The 15,890-nt window shown below is 50.4% G+C and overlaps 1 protein-coding gene across 1 annotated transcript in view; it reads right to left on the reverse strand.

The window, feature by feature from the left end:
* CMKLR1 (chemerin chemokine-like receptor 1) overlaps positions 1–15,890 on the reverse strand; it is a 56,370-nt gene that overhangs the window by 11,558 nt on the left and 28,922 nt on the right. The gene's annotated exons all lie outside the window — the stretch shown is intronic.

Here is a 15,890-nt window from a genome sequence, read left to right on the forward strand (position 1 = left end):
CAGAGTGTATATAAGAACTAGAGGCATCAGGAATGTGGAGCATTTAGCTTGGTATCGGCACATAGTAAGCCCTCAATAAATACTAGTGATTGCATTATTGCCTAGAGGTGCACAGCTGATAAGCAGGATTTAAAACCAGGGCTCTAATACCCCAGAGCCCATGCACTTTTTTCTGCTGCTCAAGATCTCCCCATCTTGTCAAATGGGCTCCAAACCAGATATTTCAGCTTCACGAGACTGCTAATCAATGCTTTATTATAAATAACTCCAACCTTCCTGCACATAAATTCATTACTGATCCTTACAGGCTTAAGGTTATATTTTATTACATAAAAGTCATCTTTTGCTTTTATTAAATAAAACCCACTTGGAAAATTCCATTGAGGGCTTTGCACTCAAATGGCTCACAATCAAAGCTTGGGTGTCATCCCACTCTATGCTGGGACAATATTTCAGAAGTGCCCACCAAGGGGTCCCCAAGGGTTTTCTATGGCACTGGAATGCAGAGAGAAGATGGGGACACTGGAGCTGGCCTCCCATGACTGGAGGAAACCTGACAGGTGTGCATGATGGTAGTGGGGAATGCACATTGAGCTCTTGTGTATGCCAGGGACCATGTTAAGCCCTCAGTCCAGATGGTCTCACTTTAACCCCATGAGGGGCTACAGCAGGGCTCAGAGAGATCAGGACCCATGCCCAAGCATGCAGGCAGGGGCTGGAAGAACTGGGATTTGAACCACATCTGCAAAGCCTGGGCTCTTAACCATCACTCCACGCTGCCCCTGAGACCATGATCTGCTCAGATTGATGACCATCACCAAACTTCCTTTTGGAAGAAATGACCAAGTTGACATTCCCTGTGCCAAACTGTGCAGGCACCAGGGATGAGGACATGGCCTTACTAGGGTCCCTTCCCAAAAGGAGCTCACAGGTATGAGACAAAGAGACAGTGTTGAGGCTGGGGCAAGACTAGAATGCCCCAAAAAGCCCAGAGGAGGGGCTGTTACCCAGCCTGGGAGTCTGAAGCTTCCTGGGGCCAACGGCATCTGAGTTGAGTTTTAAGGACAAGTATGAGTTAAGAAGGTGGAAGGCAGAGAAAGGAGGAAGGGCATGCCGGGCATCTCCCCATCTCTGACCTTCCCCTCCCTCATTGACAGTGGGCTGGGTGTGTGAGTCCCGAGAGGAGGTCGAGGAGGATCTGGGACTCAGGACTGAGTGCTTCGCACAGCATCTGCAGAGATGCAGCCTGAAGCAGATGACATCATGTCGGGCTCTCTGGCTGGGCTGGGAGCAGCTTGGGGTCAGAGGCCATGTTTTTTCATCTTAGAGCTGGGGCCAGGCTGGGCTGGCACAGAATGGCGCTGACATCCTCTGGGCATGTCCCTCCTTCCACCCCTAACTCCTCATCCTTCCAGGAATTCAGTGGATTCGTGTCCCCTGTTGGTGCATCGCCCCCACCCCAAGACTCCTCTCTCTCTGGAAGCGTAAGGGAGGCACAAGTCACAGGTTTGCTTTGAGCCTCTACTCTGTCCTAACACACATCCCTCCTGTCCTGAGCACATTTCTGCTACCAAACCAAGCGGAAGAGCAGACTCTGGGGCCCAGCCAGACTGCCTGCATCCACATCCTGGATCTGCAGGAACTCCCCTGTGACCTTGGGCAAGTCAGTTACCCTCTTTGCAACTCAGTTGTCTTATCTGTAAAATGGGCTTGATAATAATAGCTCCTGCCTCATAAGAAGATGGTTGTGAGGATTAAGTGCTTGGAACAGGTCCCCTTGTGGGGTAAGCACTATATTGTTGTTATTGTCGTTGTTATTATTTCTCAGGCTTCCACTCTTAACTCCCTTCTAAAATGGTCTTTGCCTGGGAAGGTGGGATGAGGCTAGGAAACCAGAGGACCAGTGAGTTCCTGGCCACTTGTCTCTCCAGCTGTGGGATCAAGGGCAGGTCAGAAAGGGACACAGAGGCCAGGCACGGTGGCTCATGCCTGTAATCCCAGCACTTCAGGTGGCTGAGGTGGGAGGATTACTTGAGGCCAGGAGTTTGAGACCAGCCTGGGCAACATGGTGAAACCCGGTCTCTACTAAAAATACAAAAATTAGCCAGGCATGGCAACACGTGCCTGTAATCCCAGCTACTCAGGAGGCTGAGGCAAGGGAATTGCTTGAACCCAGGAGCGGAGGTTGCAGTGAGCCAAGATCAGGCCATTGCCCTCCAGCCTGGACCACAGGGTGAGACTGTCTTCAAAAAAAAAAAAGAGGGACACAGGTAAGGATTTTGCTTCTCTACGCTCCAATGTCCTCTCCTCTCAAGTGGGGGTAAGAACACCTCCCTCGTGTTGTTGGGAGAATCATGTGAAATGACAATGAAGCCTTTGCCAATTGTGAATTATAAAGAGCTGTAAAATTCTAGTTACCCAAATTCCTTAAATCCTCCACAACCAGGAAGCTTATGAAAAACATATGTGTCACTATATATACCGCTGACCCTTGAACAATACAGGTTTTAACTGCGTGGGTCCACTTATTTGTGAATTTTCTTCTGCCTCTGCCACCCCTGAGACAGCAACACCAACCCCTCCTCTTCCTGTTCCTCAGCCTACTCAACATGAAAACAATGAGGATGAAGACCTTTGTGGTGACCCACTTCCACTTAATAAATAGTAAATATAGTCTCTCTTCCTTATGATTTTCTTAATAACATTTTCTTTTTCTCTAGCTTACTTGATTGTATGAGTACAGAATATAATACATATAACATAAAAAAAAGTGTCAATTGGCTGCATATGTTATTAACAAGACTTCTGGTCAACAGGAGGCTGTCAGTAGTTAAATTTTGGGGGAGTCAAAAGTTATATGTGGATTTTTGACTGTACAGTGAGTTGGCTGCCCTAACCCCTGACTTGTTCAAGGGTCCAGTGTACATAATATGTACATACATATAGTTAACGTTTGCTTGATCTCTCACTGTATGTGCTTTGCAAGATTCCATAATAGCCCTGTAAAAATAACTCCTATTTGCAGATGAGAAAACTGAGGTTCAGAGAGGTGAATACACTTGCCTGAGGCCACACAGCAGGGAACTCTGACTCCAGAATCTGACTTCCAAGGATCCCAAGTGAAAAGGCTGTTGGGTTCCTCCTGTTTCCCTGAGGGATTATCAGCTCTCATCCCAACCACTCTGACCTCCGTAAGCCTCAGCCTTCAATCCTGATAGCCCAAACCTTTGTCACATTCCTGGTCCTGCCACAGAGCTGCCTTCTCTGAGCCACCTTCATAGATTTCCCTTCATCTCCTCCTCAAGGCCTCTGCAGTCAGTTACCACATGAAAATCACACCTGCAATGCTGTGTAATTCCTAGCCAACGATGTTGCTCCCTGACTCCCTTGGGATACCCTTTATGAAGCTCTGTGCTCAGTGAGAAATACCCTGGAGGATTCAGGGTAAGGAAAAATGTTGCTTCTCTTGAGGAACTGGGTTGCTTTCTCGTTCTTGATCATCCATGTTCTACAACTGATCACATTTCCCTTTTTGATGTGACCACAAGGAAGCTCAGAGTCATGTTTGTTGGTCAAAGGCACAAAAACCTCTAGTCTGCAGGTTTCTGCACTGGTTTTGGTTGGTCCTTATGTCTACATCGAATTATACTTTATATTGGTTTTACTTCCTTGTAATAACTAATAATTGATTGGGTGCACATAAGAGTCCAAACACTGTATCAAGCACTTTCATTGCATCAGCTCATGCATCTCCAACAACCTCCAGGAGTGGTACTGCTATCACTCCCATTGCAAAGGCAGGAAGTGATGCTAATGTCACAGAGTTCAGCCAGTGACAGATCCACATCTGGGTTTGCTCTGACTATGAGTCTTGCTCTTCACCACACTGCTTACTGGAAAGGAGAACACATTTACCGATGTCTGTTCACACCTTTCCTGATACACCAGGCCGTCCAGCTCCACCCTACAGGGACACCCTCCTTGTTGCTCCACTTTTCCTAGCCCCTCAGGGAATTCACCCTCCCAGTTTTCAGGACAATCTAGCTGAGGTCTGGGACACACACACGGGGGTTACTCACCAGAGACCACATCATTCATCACAGCCCATGGAGGCAGGCCGGCCTGACACCAGTCTGCCTCCCTTTCCACCCTCAGCTGCCCAGAGAACCCAGAGGAAGCCCATTCTCCAGGCCCAGCACCAAGATTCTGCCTGAGACCCTGAACTCACACTGGATTTGGCCCCAGGGCAAAAGCCACTCCGCTCTTATCCCCCTGAGTCCGAACTCCCTAAGCCAGTCATACTGGTCCATTCCCTGGGACGGTCCCAGAAGGGCTCCAGAAGGGAATGCCAGGGAGGAGATGGCAGCACAAGGTCCACGTGTGGGCGGCAGGAGAACTGCTGTGTCACCTGAGCAAGCTGCTTCTCCTGTCAGGGCCTCAGATGTGCAATCTGCAAAATGAAGATGGTAACAATACCCACCCCACATGCTGTGCGGGACTAGAATAGCTAAAGTGACAGGAATTTGTGTTTGGAGTCAGGACTGGGCAGCAGAGGGTCTCGAGAACACTTTCAGCTCTGGGATGCCCTGCATATGCCTGCACCAGGTGCTCCTCCCAGCTCATCAGTCTTGGCAAGAATGTCAGAGAAAGACCCAGAAGGTCAAGGCCCCAGAGGTCTGAGAGCTGTGCTTTGTGGGAGAGGCATGAACTGGAACAACTGAAACTTCTCTTGACCAACACATTTGCTAGGTGGCAGTCTCTAAAAATCAAAATCACTTTTTTTTCAGTGTAGGAGTTTCTACTGCCTTTTAAATTCCTTCTCTAAGTCAACCTCACCCCTAGCAACCAGGTTCAGGCATCCTTTCTAGGAAGCATCCCCTCTCCTTCCTGTAGTAAGTGGAAGGATGCCCTCTGCATTCCACCCCCCGCCCCCAAATGGTGCATCCACTAGAACCTGTCAGTGTTACTTTGTTTGGGAAAAGGGTCTTTGCAGCTGAGATTAAGGTAAGGATCTCATGATGAGATCATCCAGGATTAGAGTGGGCCCCAGATTGCAGTCACCGTATAAGAGGAAAAGCAGGGGGAAGATTTCACATGGACACAGAACAGAAGGCCATGTGGGGATGGAGGCAGAGATAGGAGGGATGCTGCCCCAAGCCAAAGAACATCTGGAGCCACCAGAAGCTGGCAGAGGCAAAGAAGTATCCTCCCCTGGAGCCTTCAGAGGGAGCACGACCCTTGATTTCAGAGTTCTGGCCTCCAGAACCATGAGAGAATAAATTCCTGTTGTTTTAAGCCACTCAGTTTGTGACAGTTTGTTATGGCAGCGCTGCAAAACAAATACACGCCCCATTCTGGCTCCTACAGGGTCCTGCTCACCCATGTGGGGCACATGGCATTTATGTGATTATTGCTGGCATATGCATCTGATTAGATAACAAGTTATCTGAGGACAAGAATTGGGTCTTATTCAGCTCCATTTCCTCAGACTGGAGCAGAATCCAGGCACCAGACAGGTCCTCTGGATACTGGGCTTTGTTCGGTTTTGTTTTGTTTCTCTTACACTACGGACCAGGGCGCCATGTGGCTTGAGCTTACTCACAGCATGGCAGCTTCAGGGGAGTGGGCTTGTTGCCTGGCAGCCCTGGGCTCCAGGAGCAGGTGCGCCAGGGAACACGGCCTTTTACAAGCTAACCTTGGGGGTTAGTGCTTAGAAATCACATAGGGGTCACTTCTGCCTTACTCCTTTTATAACTCTATTTTGAAATAATTACAGACTCACAAGCAATTGCAAAAGTAGTACAGAGAAGTTCCATGTACCTATCACCTAATTTCCCCAATAGTAATATCTTACGTAACTCTAGTGCATTACCCAGAATATTGTTTGATGAATGAATGAATGAATGAATGAATGAATGAATGCTTGTTTTTCTGTCTCAATGGATCTGTCTGGATATTAGAAATAATAACAGTGACATTGTTGATGCCATAGAACATAGAACAACACAACAAAGGGATTAAGGGCCCAGGATATTGCTTCCCATCCATCAGGGCTGGACTCTTGCTCCATGACCTGTGAGCTGTGCAACCCTGGGCACATTACTTAGCCCTCTCTACAGCCTCCATTTCAATATTGATGCAATGGGGATAATCCAAGGACCCACCTCCTAGGGCTGTTGTGAGAATTGAATAAGTGGCATTGGTGAAGCATTTGCAGCACTGCCTAGCATAAGAAAGTTCACCATTAATCATTAATAAAGTACTTCCTTTGTGCTGGACAATGAGCCAAGGAGTTTATCCCATCTCACCCAATCCTCATGACCACCCTACAGGGTCGGGACACAATTATATGCATTTTCAGACAGGGAGGGACACAGAGGCTCAGGTGGGTGAAAAAAGCCCTGCGAAGCACGTTCCATCACTGTAGAGCAGAAAGTCAATGTTGTTATTGTTGTTGTCAGTGGTGGCTCTGACCACAATCAGCATCCACCCAAGTCTTTTTTTTTTTTTTTTTTTTTTTTTTTTTGAGACGAAGTCTCACTCTGTTGCCAGGCTGGAGTGCAGTGGTGCGATCTCAGCTTACTGCAGCCTCTGCCTCTCGGGTTCAAGTGATTCTCCTGCCTCAGCCTCCCGAGTAGCTGGGACTACAGGTACATCCCACCACGCCCAGCTAACTTTTTGTATTTTTAGTAGAGATGGAGTTTCACCATATAGCCAGGATGGTCTCAATCTCCTGACCTTATAGATCCATCCACTTTGGGCTCCCAAAGTGCTGAGATAACAGGTATGAGCCACCGTGCTCGGCCGCGTCCACCCAAGTTTTCTATCAGTACCTGGTTCTGATTCTCACTCTGTCTAGTTCCCCAGGCCTCTCCCTCTGCTGCAGACCATGTCTTACCTGAAAATGCCACCCAGGCCACCCACACAAAAAAGCCCTACTATGTAACATGTGTTCATCCTCCACCAGCCCCCAGCTCAGTGCCTGGCACATAGTAGGCACATAATAAGCACATGCTTTACTATTGCTGACATCATAATTTATTAAGCACCTACTATGTGGCAGGAGCCAAGCCCATTAGAAATGTTGTCACAGACTTTTTCCAAAACAACCTTGCAAAGGGGGTGTATCCTTCCCCCATTTTACAGACGAGGAGACTGAGGCTTTGGAAACATACAGAGCTTAATGCCCATGTTGTTGTTGTGTTATTGTTATTAGTGTTGCTATTTGTGGCTCCACTCAATTGCTCATCTTGTGTTTGGGAATCCAGCCTCCACCTCTCTGCCCTGAAGCTTAGCTCATGTGGGAGCCCAGATCCCACCATTATAATGGGCTACACACACATACACACACAGGCATGTGTGCTCACACAGACACACACATTCGAATGCACACACACACACTTCCTGCCTCCAGTGGAGGAAGATATTTACAATCTCCAAACCCAAAAAGGATTGCTATCTAGCGTACTCAAGGAGCCCCTTCCTGCAAATCCAAAAAACAGCGACCCTGACAGGACAATGGGCAAATGATAGGAACAGGCAATTGACAGGAGGGAGACACCCAAACCCAGGCATATTACAAATTGAAGATCAAAGAAATGCACATGAAAACCACAACCAGATGACATTCTACACCTTCTAGACTGTGGCAAGAACTAGAAAGCTGGACACTTCCCAGGTTGGCCGGGTGGGAGCACAGGCACCTCATGCCATGCTGCAGGTATCTGCGAACCCTCTGTGATGGCTCCTGAGTGAATATCCAGGCAGTGCCCCACCTCCGTGCAAGGAAACACACAGGGAGGTGTCCATGTGCATCGTTTTTGGATATGTCTTCTTTCCCCAGAAGCAAATCCTCAAGGGACGATTCTGGCAAAAGTGATTTATTAAGGAAGCATTTCAGGAAAAACTGGTGAGGGAGTGAGGAAGTGGGAGGAGGCCAGGCAGCGGTGCAGCATCCCACAGAGTCCTACAGAGGGTGGCCTTGGCTCACACCCATCGAGGACCCTGGGAACAGTGCAGGTCACATTCCAGGAGTATTTGCATGCCTCCGCCCTGTCCTGGATTGCGCATTCCCAGCCACTCCCAGCCTCTGAGATCAGTTCAACAAAGAGCCACAGGTGCTGGCTATCAGGACCCTAATAGTGCTGTGGTACATTGAGAACATGTCTGCAAAGCGGCAACACACGTTTTGCAAGAATCCAGCCAAATAGCAAGACGCGCATTGAACACATTAGAATGGCTCCATGGGAGAGAGGGTGGGAGGGGTCACAGGACTAGGAAATAGGGCTACTGGGAAATGAGCACAGTGAAGAAAGAAAATACAAGTGCAGGGACTTCTGGGGGCCCCTGATGGAGAAGTGGAGGGATGGAGGGGTATAATTATGTCAACCCTCCCTCCTCTCCTGAGGTCCAGAAAACCCCAAAACAAACAAACACTCCAATCCCTGCCTGGGGCTCATGCTTGGGTGGTGCCCAGCTCAGAGTCTTGGTTACTGAATCCCTGACCAAGCCACAGTGGCCAGGCAGGGGGCCAAACATGCAGCCCTCAGAGCTCCACCCGTTTTCCCCGTTAGGCGGGAATGAACTTGGACCAGCCAACGGAAGTAACAACGTCAGCCCAGCCAGGAGAGGCTGTGCAAAGAGTCCTGGGCCCTAGTCCTTCCTTGTCGAGCCCAGCCCCTGCTGGGGGTGGGATGGTCACCAGGCAGACGGTTGTGTCCTGCCCACACCCCCGCTGCCGGACCCTTGCTGGGAAAGGGACAGGGCCTCAAGGTCACATCTGGCTTCTCCTGCCATGCAGAACAAAAGCCTCCAATGGACATTATTGGCTTAAGTTTTATTAAACAAATACACATACAGTCCTCACTACAGTCCAGCCACTGTTGTAAGCACTGCTACTAATGAGAAAACAGGCACAGAGAAGGTAACTAACATGCCCAAGGTCACACAGAGAGCTCAGGTAAGTAAGGTAGGTCCAATTAGCCATTCTGAAGGAATGCTCAGAGACAGGCTTCAAGCCCAAACCCTGCTGAATTGACAAGCTCACTCTCTTTGTCCACTGCTTCGCCTCCTTGGAACATTCCACAAAACTCTGGCTTTTGCCCCAGTGGAACCTCCCAAGGGCCCCCAGAAAATCAATCTGGCAAGATTCAGGGTATGCATTTTACAGACGGAGCAAGGCAAGGCTCCGGGTCCCCTGCAATTTTCCCCCCAGAAAATCAATCTGGCAAGATTCAGGGTATGCATTTTACAGACAGAGCAAGGCAAGGCTCCGGGTCCCTTGCAATTTTCTCCCCCAGGTCCCTCTGCCTCTGGTTAATAGCCTGAATGTGAAATGCCTCCAATCTTGGTTACAGGAGAAGCCTTTGGAGGCGGGGATCATTCATTTATTCATCCATCCTCCAAGGACATGTGGAGCCTTCTGCGCCCCAGCGCTGGTGTGGCTGCTGGGATGCAGCACACCGTGGGTGAGAGCACACCTTTTCTCTCTGCAGCCTCCCCCTAACCCTGCAAGGTCACTGGTATCAGTCCCACTTTACCAACGGCGATGTCTGAAGCTGAGGCAGGGGAGCAAGTAGCTTGCCTCACACCTGCCTGGTTGGTTGATCGATGACAGTGTTAAGCAGGGATTGCAGGGCTGGAGGAGAGCAAGGTTGGGTGTTTACCCTCCAGCTCCTTCCCTGTAGGGTCTCCATGGGTCGAGCCACAGCTACATTCTCCAGGCACCAAGAACCACTGCTCCCTCTTGCCCCTCAGCCTAGAGACAGTGAGTTCTCCTTGCCATTACCAGGACTGGGATTCAAAACCCGAGTTCATATGGATCCAGGGCCTCACCTCCTCTGGCTGTTCCCCTGCCGGTGTGTGTCCTATGGGCTCAGTGTACAGCAGGGCCGGGGACCATCTGGGCAGCAGGTATTTACCTTCTGCTTCCTTGATTAAACCCCTTTGCCCAATGGGTTCCTTACATTGCAAAGCACTGGCTCCTTTTCTGCCCTGGTCTGTCTGTCCTTTGTCTCTTTCCCTGCTTCCACCTCTGTCCTGTTCTTACTCTCCTCTGTCTCATATCTGACTTGTTCTTTCTGCCTCTCTCTCTCCCCCAGTCTCTGTGTTTGCCTCTCTTTGTTCCTGGCCCTCTCCGTCTCTTCCATCTCTCTGCAGTCTCCCTGTCTTCTCAGTCTCCACCTCCTCCTTTCTCTTCCCATGTTTCCTCCACCTCCTGCACGCCGGTCATGGATCAGCCCTCCGCCTCTGACAGGCTCGGCTGCCCCTCACCTGCAACATTCCTCACCTGTGTGCCTAGCCAGCCCAAGCTTCCAGCAGCCACTCTGTCAATCTGCTGTCTCTTTCATCGCAGGCTACCACTAACCTCTTCCTGAAAGCAGGCCACAGGCCAAATGCAGGGGCTTTATCAGGGCCTGTGGGCGTAAGAGCCCATCAGGGAAACTGGAAACATTCCTCGCTCTGCAAATGACCATGTTTGGCCTGGCTCCTGTCCCCATCTTCTCCCCACATGACCCACCCTGACAGTCCAGCCAGATGGCTCAGACACCTCTCCTCCAATTCTGTCAGCCTCCAAAAGGAGCTGGGAGGCCCCTCGGAGGACCATCTCTTGTAGCAGGGGAAACTAAGGCCCAGAGAGTGCAAGACCCTCTCTAAATCATAGAAAAGAGGGACTTGGTCTCTCTTGTTTATGGTGTATCCCCAGAGCCTAGAACTGTGCCTGGGACTTCCATACCTTGTGCCTCAGTGTGATCCACATAGACTGTTGCATAGATTTGCAAATAGGGACTCAGAGAGGTGAAGTGACTAGCCCAGATTCACACAGCCTTTAAGCATCAGCTCGGGATTTGAACCAAGGACTTTTTGACCCCAAAGCACAAGATCACAGCCTCAACCAGCAGCTGAAATGTAATGAGGTGGGCCAGTCACCACTCTTGCCCTCAAAAATGTCTCTCCTGAGCAGCATACCAGCCTCCCCCAGGCCTGGACGACTGTAGGTACTGATGTCTTTGCCTGCTGCCTTCTGGGCCAGTCCGTTCACCAGATCTCCTACCCTCCAGGGCAGAGAGAAGGGGCCTCTCATCTCCCAAGGATGGCTCCAGAGACACCTCCAGATCCCTGTATCCCCAGGCTCTGACAGACTCGGGAACCTGGAAACCACACAGTGCCTGCAGATGTTCCAGCCACAGGCCTGGCTGCCAGCCCCAGGACAGAATTAGCTCCGTGTCAGGAGAGAATTTCCTCCCTGGTCCCACGCCCACATGTGGGAGCTTGCACTGAGTCACTGCAGCAGAGCAGAGCGGCACGGGCTGCCTAACAGACTGTCCCATTTTCTTTCGGGTTTGGAAGGGGCCACGACGGAGCTTAGGACTCCATAAGAATGGGCAAAAACAAGGAGCTTATGTCCCTGAACCCAGACAGCCCACCTGCTTAGAGGCCAGGAAAAGCAGCTGATGAGCACACCGACTCAGGGAGACCCCACCACCCAAAATATTCACGCCACTGCCTGGCATCCTCCCATTAGAACACTACTCCTTGAGCCTTAAAAGCGTTTCCTTCCTCTCCGGGGATCTCTGTCTCCAGATCCCTGTCTGTTCTGTGCCCTACAGGCTGACCTGCTTGAAAATCTCAATAGGCTGTTTGCCCTCTGACCTCTGGTTTGATCCGCAACTGCAGGCGTGGAGCGTGCGGTTGGGTGCAAACCCTCCAGCTCCCTCCTTGTCAGAAGTGTGAGGGTTGGCCATAGCCACACTCCTTGGGTGCCTTAACTACTTCCTGCTCTAGCCCCTCAGTCTAGGAACAGTGAGTTCTCGCCTTCACTGGACCCGGAGCGTGGTAGGGATCCCTTGTACTGTCTACCCTTTTGTCAGTCCTCCCCTGTCTAAGTTCTCGTTAATCACCTCATTTGAGTGGGTTGTCCATCTCCTGCCAACACTCTGACTCAGAAACCAGACTCTCCACGCTTTCCCCTCCCTCCCTACCCACACATCTATCAACAAGTTCTTCCCATTTTGTCCTCCCAACAACTCACAGCTGTGAGCATCACCTCTGCTTACCTATGTGGCTACCAGAGGCTCCTAACTGGTTAGAAACCTATCTACCTAGTACACAGACCATGTTATTCCTAGTAGACAAATCTTTTCAAGAAGCAAACCACATCATGTCACTCCTTGCTGAAAACCTCTTAGCACCTCCTTGTTCTTAGGATCAAGACCAATGCCTTACTATGGCCTGAGCAATCTAGACCCTGCCTACCTGAGGACTGAGCTGAGGCTCGGCTCCAGACCCAGACGGAACCAAGTTCCATGAGAACACGCCCTTGCAAACTCAGCCTCATTATTTTATTGGACACCTAGCTGCCCTTGTAACCATCTCCCCAGCAGCCATTCCTAGCCACAGAAGGTCCCCAGCAAGAGCATTTGATGGACATCTGTCCTTCCAGGCCAGGAAGCCCCTGTAGCCCCCAATAATGGGTCCCATACACAAGCCCTAAGTATCTTCCCAGCCATCCAGCTTGTGCCTCTCCCCATAAACACCGCCCCAGCCCCTGGAGCTGGCCTGTAAACAAATTTTCTCCCCTGCGCATATCCCACTGGACTGGGAGGTCCAGCACCATATTTAGTTAATCCCCTGACGTCAGCCTTGGGTCCACTCATGCAAATAATCCCCAAGCTATGAACACATTGTAGCTAAAGGGTGGCTGGTGCTGGGGATGCTTACAGCTTGCTCAGGATGTGGTCAAGAAGGCAGCTGGGGTGAGTGACTTCTGCCCATGCTGGGAGCCAGCCTGTGGCACGCACTTGGTGTGCTGTTCTGAGTGTGGGCTTGGAATCTCGACTCTGGGAGGCGGTGGAGGCCCCACATGCCTCCAGAAGCACCCCCTGAGAAGTCACTGTTCTCTTACAACCAGGTCAGCACAGCTCACCCTCTGCCCTTGCTTCTCTTCTCTGGCACCCTGAGATACCTGAAAAGTGGCAACTCAAGAAACTTACCCAGCCACAGGGTCCCAATCTGCTAGCGGGTGGGGAGAAGGGCGAGGAGGTGGAGAACCCAGACTCATCCGCTCTGGAGCCCTTGTGTTTAAGTCCCATGCCTCGCTCCTTCCTTTCTGTTGCTCTGGTGGGCTGGATAAGGAAGCCATGGCTTCTGCCATTCCCAGCTTCAGCTCAGCCTCCCACCTCCCCGGCATCCCTACATCCTCTGCAAGAGGCTCTGCAAAGCGTGTTTCACTTTATTCAAGTCCCTCAGCTGAAACCAAGCTATTGTCTGGCCTTAGTCGGGACAGGGCATTAACACCTAACAAGGAGGTGGTCCTGGCTGGGTGACCTGGATCTGCTCTCCACACCTCCAAGTCTCTTTTTCCACTTCTGGGGCATGTGGACCACCCAACATACCACGATGGTGAAGGAGAATAACCTCTGTGGCACACCTAGAAAAATAGCCAGCCCTTCATCAGGTCACAAACAATGCCAGTTGCCCATTATTCTCATTTCACAGATGAGAAAACTGAGATTCAGATTCAGTGAAGTGACCGAGTGAGCACGTGGGTAGAATCAGGAGCTCCAGGCTGGGCTTCCAGCTTCTCCTCCCTTGGTTTTCCATGGAATCATGTCACATATCATCTGGAAGTAGGTTTCAGTTCTAGCTCTAGCACTTCCTGGCTGTGTGACCTCATAGAGGTTACTTACCTCTCTGAGCCTCAGGAGCCTCATCTGTAGCATCTGTCTCAAGGAGTTGTGAGGATTCAATGAAACAAGGCTGGTGAAGTGCTTGTCACCACCACAGCCACTGCATTAATAGGGAAAGGGGATTTCTTTCACAGGGTGAAACTGAAATGTGTTTCTACTGCTCCCTCAGTGAAGTCCACTGTTTTAGGGTCCCAGGAGAATTTCTCAGGACACAAGCCCCTTCCCAGCTCTCTCTTCTGCTCATCCCCTGAGCACATCTGGTCCAGGGTAGCCCTGCCCGGACCTCTCGCTGGCCGCTCAACAGCCTGTTCCCTGCAGGCCACCTCCTTCTGGAGACTTCCTGCCCTAGCCTTGACTGTTCCCCTCCGGGGCTCCCGTCACTGTAGGAAGTGTGCTCAGCATGGGTCCAGGGAGCTGGGAATGAGGTTTGGCACCTCTTCTTGGGAGAGGTCAGAAAATAGAGGTTCTATTAGAGGGTGAGGACGGGCAAGGCAGGGGCCCCTCCAGACAGGCTGACTCAAATCCCTCAGGAGGCTGAGAAGCTTCCGACAAGACAATCTTGATGTTGGGCTCAGCTCTGAAGGCCAAAGATTCTTCCTTCCAATCCTCTAATCCTCCTGTTTCCCTTCCTCCATCCTTCCAAGAAATAGTCATTAAATACCTATTATGAGCCAGGCCTGAATCTGAGTACTGGGGTTGCAGCAGGGAACAAACCAGACACATCCCTGCCCTTGGAGTCGAGGGGTAGTCGGGGGTGACAGATGCTAAACAGTCAAGTAAACAAATACATAATAAGGAAGACAAACACATCTGGAGCCAGACTGCCTCGGTTTGATTCCCAGCTCTGCTGTGTGACCATGGGCAAGTCATCACACTTCTCTGTGCCTCAGTTCCCTCATCTGGAAAATAGGAGTGATCATTGCTCCTCCCTCACAGAGTTGTTGCAAGGATTGAATGTTGGTAATGGGTTTATGTTGGTAATGTTTTAGAAGCATGCCTGGTTCATCAGAAGCTCTATGTAAATGCTGAAAAAATACAATGAATATAATAGCAGGCAGTGATTTGTGCTGTGAATAAAATACAAAGAGGGTCATCTTCTCAGAGAAGCTTCTCGGAACGCTCTCCCTAAAATAGAATTCCCCTCCCCCAGCATTTATGCCCTGTTCCACCTTTGAATGGAGACCTGAATACACAGAGAGGGAGACATGGGCTGGTGTTGTGGAAGAGCATGGTAGGCAGTGGGAACAGCAGATGCAAAGGCAGGAGGATCGCTTGAGCCCAGCAGCTTAGGGCTGCAGTGAGCTATGATTGCACCACTACACTCCAACCTGGGTGACAGGGTGAGACCTCCATCTCCAAAAAAAAAAAAAAAAAAAAAAAAAAGCCAGTAGTGGGCAACGTCTAAGGGTCACACTCCTTGCCAAATGCTGTGGGAGTAAGATGGCCCAGTCACTACCTTCATGCAGAGAAAGTGGTTGCAGGAACAGATCGTGGCACAGTCAGTGTTCTGAGATGTCACCTAAATTCCAGGCTTCCAGCAAACTGGCCATGCTGGGCTTGCATTACAGAACAGGGGTTATCCACAGTCCCCACCCCTCCCTATTGTTCCCTGGGGTAATAAGCCAGTTGCAATTTGCCATCGAGTTTGTCCAGGGTCTCTGCTGTGGCAGAAATAAATGCAATCCAGTGAGAGAAAGAGGAACCAAGTCATTCGCATTTTCAGCTTTCATAGGAGAGCACGTATGTCTTTGTGGACATGAAAAATGTTCATAAATGGGTCATTTGGGTCTCCTGCCTGGCCCTGTTGGTCACTGAGTGTGTGGCCCTGGCTCTGCACAAAGTAAAGAGAAAGGGCTGGGGAAATCAGGGGATGCTTCCTGGAGGAGGTGGCATTTGAGCTGAGCCTTGGAGGGTATGAAGCCTTTGCCAGGTGGAGCAGCCGAGGGAAATGACATACCTGCAGAGGAACAGAGGCTTGATAAAGTGTGGTTAGAGGCTGTGTGTGTGTGTGTGTTAGGGGAGGGGAGAAGGCAGGAGATGTGGCTAAGGAAAGAAGAGGGTTTCAGATTGTGAGATCCCTGCAAGCCATCAACTTTATCCTATGGGCAATAGGGAGCCATGGATGGTTTTAAGCAGAGAGTATCATCCTTCTAAAAAGATTCCAGCTTCTAACCTGGGTGGCTGATGTGGGCACTGCGTTGG

Source organism: Gorilla gorilla, chromosome 10 (genome assembly GCF_029281585.2).
Source record: "Gorilla gorilla gorilla isolate KB3781 chromosome 10, NHGRI_mGorGor1-v2.1_pri, whole genome shotgun sequence".
Classification (NCBI taxonomy): domain Eukaryota; kingdom Metazoa; phylum Chordata; class Mammalia; order Primates; family Hominidae; genus Gorilla; species Gorilla gorilla.